Source organism: Monodelphis domestica, chromosome 3 (genome assembly GCF_027887165.1).
Source record: "Monodelphis domestica isolate mMonDom1 chromosome 3, mMonDom1.pri, whole genome shotgun sequence".
NCBI classification, from domain to species: Eukaryota; Metazoa; Chordata; class Mammalia; order Didelphimorphia; family Didelphidae; genus Monodelphis; species Monodelphis domestica.
In genome coordinates this window covers 521731675-521738055 of record NC_077229.1, presented here as the reverse complement: position 1 = coordinate 521738055, position 6381 = coordinate 521731675, and the positions used below count along the sequence as shown (strand labels likewise).

General features: G+C 41.6%; 1 pseudogene; it reads left to right on the top strand.

Moving 5' to 3' along the window:
* The first annotated feature begins 3768 nt into the window (after positions 1-3768).
* On the top strand, positions 3769-5239 carry LOC100617835 (hepatoma-derived growth factor-like; annotated as a pseudogene).
* Positions 5240-6381: the final 1142 nt, after the last annotated feature.

Here is a 6381-nt window from a genome sequence, read left to right as displayed (position 1 = left end):
AAGTTATTAAAAGGAAACAACCTAATATTCGATAAATGCATTTCTAATTGGATAAAAGATAGGAGACTTTCCAAATTGGGAGGGCGAGAGTAAACAATGCCAATTCCCTGAATTTAGGAAAAGAAGGATCTACATACAATCAAAGGAACATGGAACCAATTACTAATTGGTAAGTACAGGTCAAATGTAAAATAAGACATGGGTTGCTTGAGGTGTAAAATGATGAGAAAACACCTTACATCGGTGTTAGGATCTGGTGGTATTTCTGGCTAACATTATCCAGTTCCTTGGTTAAGGTTTCTAAACAGCAAGCACAGGTAGTCTAGTTTCCTGGTCATGCAGACCCAGGATGTAACAATGCAATAAGGTTTTCTCCCTGATCCCACAATTGAATAAACTTTTCTCACAAGATAGAATTTGAAAGGCCACCAAGCTAGCTCTAGAACTGGTCACAAAATGGAGAAGGGGGTCCACTAATTGCTGTCCTAATCCCCAATTCTTTCCATTTCTCATCATTTTTTCACTTCTGATTTGAGGGGTGCCCATTGATTTATAAGCCAAAATGTATGCCATTTTTTCATGAAACCATAATCAGAATTATGTGTCATGTGATGGATCAAACCACTTACAGGGCTCACAATGGACCAGTTTTCTTAGAAGGAGATTTGCATGTCAATATGGTAAGGGGGGAAGATGATTTGAAACTGATGCTGATTCATCTAACTCAGGGAGGAGAAAGGTCAACGTCTATCTATTTCCCGGGATGGCATGCCTGCCTTTTTTGTGCGTATGTGTCTTAGAAATGTATATTTCTGTTTATATATGTGTCAGGTGATGAATATAGAGATAGACACATAAATAGACACACCTATACACACATATGTTTATATCTACACATTTGTATGTATACAAGAAAAAGCCCTTGTAGGCTTTGAGCCTTTCAAACTGCCTTTTTCTCATCAGAGACAGAGTCCTCCATCCTGAAGGGAAGGAAAGCACAGTTCAGGGGAAGAGAAAGTTAACAGTACTTCGATGGTGCAGAGACTGCAATAGCACTGTTTTCTGGTATTGTGCTGCTCACCCACAGGGCTCAAGACTATCCAGGCAGAGGCTCTATAGTGAATGACTTGACAGCGTGTCAAGTGTTCACCGCATCCTGGAGGACGGAGCCTCACTATTTAACCCCCGCTGTAAACGGTGGAAAGAGGCTCATGTCAACATGGTCGGCTTCCTCAGATGTTGGCCAGAACGCCACATCCGGAGGCTCACCAACTCCGCAGCCAGAACGCAGAGGACGTTTTGCTTTGTGATTGTCAGGATGGTTTTATGAGAACCAGACAGCCGGCCACTGGTGTGGGAGCTGGGAGAGAGTTGTGTGTTTCCTACACACTGTGAGGGTAAGAAGGGGACAACTGTGAGGCTAGAACCCGCTCGAGTCATTATTTGAAGCTTCGAAACAAATTATATCCATCCTATGACTAACCTCGAATAGCCAGAAAAGCTGTCTAGTAATGAGATATCGGAGCCCAGTGGCTCCAAAGGAACTAAAGGCATGAATTAGATAACTTGGCTGCATTTGGCTGGTTATAGGATGAGAATGAAAAACACCAGGAAGCAATAGGAGCTCTCAAATGGCAAAAATGTGAGTGGGCTGGAATGGATTTAGGGTCTATTTACACAGTTTGAAGAGAGTTGACTTTTTTTCCTTTGACAATGGGGAAACAAATCCACTGATTTACCTCTCTATCCTAAAGATAGCAGAGGGAGCACAGCCCCAGGCATCATTGGGAAGTGGCTATTTGGTTTCACAGCACCCTCCAAACTGCCTTTTTCAGAGTATTTATTTCCCCCTGCCCACATGGGAACTCAGACTTCTCCTTGATTTAATAGCATTTTTGAGGAGTGCCCACAAATGCCGAAGATTAAGCACCTCCTATATCCAAATGGCTTATTCACTCATTTTTTGTGCCAATACTTCCTTCTTTCCAAATTTATAGCTGCCTTTTTCTCTTAGTAACAATATGATTTTAAGCCAAACTCTGAACCTTAGTGTCCTTAAGTGTAAAGTAAAAAGCCCTCTTTAGTCATTCTTTTATTTTGTTATTTCATGATTTGTGGTAGAAGGTTCTTTAATTCAGCTAACAGGAGTTAAACTCTGAGTTGATGTCAATGAATCTAGAAGAAAGTTCCTACCTAGCATGTTGGTTTGGATCTGTCCAGAGGGCTTACAAGAGGATATAGACAAGGATTGTACAGGAAGAGAGACTATGAGTGTGGGCTGAGTCTTGAATCAACAAAGGGATCAGGAAGAGTGAGGGACTACCACCAAGGGATTTAGTGAGTGCTTAATCAATTCAAGAATGATTGGTTGGCAATGTATACAAACTTTACCAGAGAAAAATGCACACTTATGAGATAAGATGAAGCAAAGAAGAGGTCAGGGACTGTTTTGCGTTATACCATAAAAGAAGGTTGTAATATTAATAAAAGGAAATGGAGAAAAAGACCTGTTATTTCAGAATTTTGTGTGAATATAGAGACTAGGTTGTGCTTAGGAAAAAGCAAGTAATACAATATGGTTGTGAGATAAAGCTAAAAGTATAGATTTTTGAAGGTCTTCAATATTTGTCTAAGGACTTTCATGTTAATGGGTGAATGTTGAGAAAATATTTAAGTTAAATCAAAAAGGGATTTTTTAAACAATTTTCTGTGTGTGTGTCTGTGTTTGTGTAGTCTTAAGTATTTAGTCTCTATTGACCTTACTAGATCTCACTAAATGAAATTGTTTTATTTCTGAAAGGAAAGATTTGGATATGATGAACACAATGATCTCTTCCAGATCTACCATTATACAATTATTTTCCAGACAATGTAGAAGATGAAATCTGGGGTATTGGGAGAGACCACCACTTAGGTACCTAGTTATGCAAAAATCTGGCTCACCACAAAACAATGAGCAACTATATGAACAGAATGGAAATAATGTTCATTGTGATTTCTAAGGAATGTTCTAAATATAAAGTGTCGTGTTCTTGTTGTTGTTTTTTCCAATGCTGAATAGGATCTGATTTCTTTTTTTTTTTATTTTTTATTTTTTTAAATATATTTTATTTGATCATTTCCAAGCATTATTCGTTAAAGACATAGATCATTTTCTTTTCCTCCCCCCCACCCCCCATAGCCGACGCGTAAGTCCACTGGGCATTAGATGTTTTCTTGATTTGAACCCATTGCTTTGTTGATAGTATTTGCATTAGAGTGTTCATTTAAAGTCTATCCTCTGTCATGTCCCCATAACCTCTGTATTCAGGCAGTTGTAGGATCTGATTTCTTAAGCTCTTGATCAGGAGAAAGAACTTTTAAAAATACAAACCAAGGGGAATGGAGCCAATATGGTGGCTTAGTAGAAGCCAAAACTGAAACCTCTCTGACAATCATTCCAAACCACTCTTTTAAAAAAAGTGCCTCAAAATGACAGGAGTCAAAAATCAACAGCAAGACAGAGTGAAGGATCTCTCCTGCTGAACACAACTTGAAAGGCAGGCAGAAAGAGTTGAATTTCATAGGATAAGGGGAAAGCAGAAGCAAAACTGTACACAGAAGAGTGCTGGCTGACCCCCTGCCACCCATTTACTGCTCCAGGTTCTGTGACTGGGCATAGACCAACTTCAGGATCCTGGGACCTGGGCTACACCAACAAAAGAGAACATCAGACCCTTGAAGTTCTAGGCCCTGGCACCACCCTGCAGTGAGACCTGGATATGCAAAATGCTGGACCCTTTCAAGCTTGCCCTGCTGCAGGAAAGACCTAGCTCCAGGGCAAAAGAGCTCACAGTGCTGAACCAGGCAAGCTATCAGCAGACAAAAGAGAATCAGCAAGAAACTCTCAGAATTCCCAGTCCACAGACTAGGAAAATGATCAAACAGCAAAAGAAGAACTTCACCCTTGAAAATTTCTCTGAGAACAATGAACAAAACACAGAACCAACAGGGGATGGTGAGATCCAAGCAACCACATGCAAAACTTCAATGAAAACTGGGAATTGGTCTCAAGCTTTGGAAGAACTCAAAAAGGAATTCAAAAATCAAATAAGGCAGGTAGAAGAAAAATGGGGTTTAGGGAATAAGAAAAAGAAATGCAAGTAATGCAAAAAGAAAATAACAGCTTCAAAAGCAAAATTGGTCAACTGGAAAAAGAAGACAAAAAATCCACTGAAGAAAAAAATGCTATGAAAAATAGAATATACTAAATGGAAAAGGAGCATCAAAAGGTGATGGAAAGGAATTCCAAACAAAAACTGCATACGCATTCACAAACCTCCCAGGAGCTAAAGCACTGATGGGCAGTCTGCCTCCCTTTGCAGGAGGCAGAAAAGGAGAAGAAGCTGTGAGGAGCTAAGCCACAGGGAGTGGCTTCTCTCTGTGTCCCCCTTTGTGGTAACAGAGTCAAACTTTAGCTATCTCCTTTCCCCAGCCCCAGTTCTGCTCCAGAATTAAATTTGGAGGAACCACCAGAACCCCAAGATGTCCTGCTCCAAATGAGGAGACCTGGTGTTTGCCAAAATGAAGGGATACCCTCACTGGCAAGCCCAAATTGATAAAATGTCACCAGTCAACAAATTCCAAGTTTGTTTTTTGGGGGACTCATAAGACAGTGGCCTCTTCCCGTATGAGGAATCCAAGGAGAAGTTTGACAAACCCAACTAGAGGAAAGGTTTCAGGGAAGTTCTGTGGAAAAGAGAACAATCCTACTATGAAGGCCTCTGACTGCCAGCCATCTCAGAATAAAAGAGGTCAGTAAGCCAGATAAAGAAGTGTCAGAGGGGGATGAGGAGAAGAAGGGCAACACAGAGAGATGGCAGCAGTTATGAGGAGGGGAAGCTGGTAATTGATGGACCTTCAAATGAAAAGAATGAGGAGGGAGCACTGAAGAGGCAAGCAGTAAACTCACTGGAGAATTCCCCCAACAATTCAAGGAAATCCAGGATCCTGAGGGGGAGGAGGAGAAGAAAAAAGAGCTGGCCTTTGAGGGAGAAAGAGCCCTTCTCACTGAGTTGTAGAACAGAAACCTCTCAGAGCCAGGCTCAGCCTGAGTTTGGTTGAAAAGGAAGAGAAGGAGGAAGGTGAAGAAAAAGAGGAAGAGGAGGAGGCTGCCAAGGAGGAAGGCCCTGCCCCAGGTGTTAAAGAACGAGAGCCAATAGCCAACATGTTTCCAGAGCTGCCCCTACCCTGTTTCTGATGATGTCTTAGAGTTATTGGGGAAACTGGTCATTGTCTGCATATTCCCCCCTTCTCCTGTCCCTGATACTCTGACATCGGCAGCTCTCTCTCTCTCTCTCTCTCTCTCTCTCTCTCTCTCTCTCTCTCTCTCTCTCCTCTCTCTCCTCTCTCTCTCTCTCTCTCTCTCTCTCTCTCTCTCTCTCTCTCTCTCTCTCTCTTCTCTCTCTCTCTCTCTCTCTCTCTCTCTCTCTCTCTCTCTCTCTCTCTCTCTCTCTCTCTCTCTCTCTCTCTTCTCTCTCTCTCTCTCTCTCTCTCTCTCTCTCTCTCTCTCTCTCTCTTACATTAGCTTCCCTTCTCAACAATCTTCTCCACCTTCTCCCAAGGTTCCAATGAAATGTTGCCACCTGTAGCCTTGGAAGTTTAGCTCTAACAACTTTAAGTTCTAGGACAATTAAACTGTTGATTATTAATTGGGAGGAAGACCATGTAAGAAATTCAATCTTTAAAAATTAGAAATGGGCAAAGAGAAGCTAATTACTTCAAAGAAATAAAAAAGCAATAAAATATAATTAAAATAATTAAAAATATCAAATATGAAATAACTCATTGAAATAACTGACATGGAAAATAGACCCAGGAGAAATAACTTAAGAATTATTGGAGAAATGTGAAGCCAAGATGGTGGAGTAGTAGGAGGGAACACTTGGAGATATTCAGAATTTCCTTCTTACTGATCATTACAAAGCTTCTCAAAAGGATAGAACTCAAAACTGAATTAGTGAAGGGGCTCTCCCACTGGACTCAGCATGAAAGTAGGGCAGTGAGATGCAATTCCCATGCTATAAGGGGGAGAAACTACAAGTGTAAAACCCCAGGTTGACCATCTCTTCCCACCACCACCTATTAGACTAGAGTTAAAGTCAAGGTCAGGGAAATCTCCAAATTCTAGGGGGCTGGCTGAAGGTGCCACAGACATTCCTGAGGGCTGTACCAGGCCTTGGCAGTGAGACTCCATGCTTAACCGCACAGAACTCTATCCTTGCAGCAAGGGCAGGAGCAGGGTGGCCAGAACAGAGTCAGCAGGGGAGAGAGAGAAGGGAGGAGAAGAGATAGTCTCAATGCAAAACACACAATGCAGCTTTCTACACCACAGACCCACTC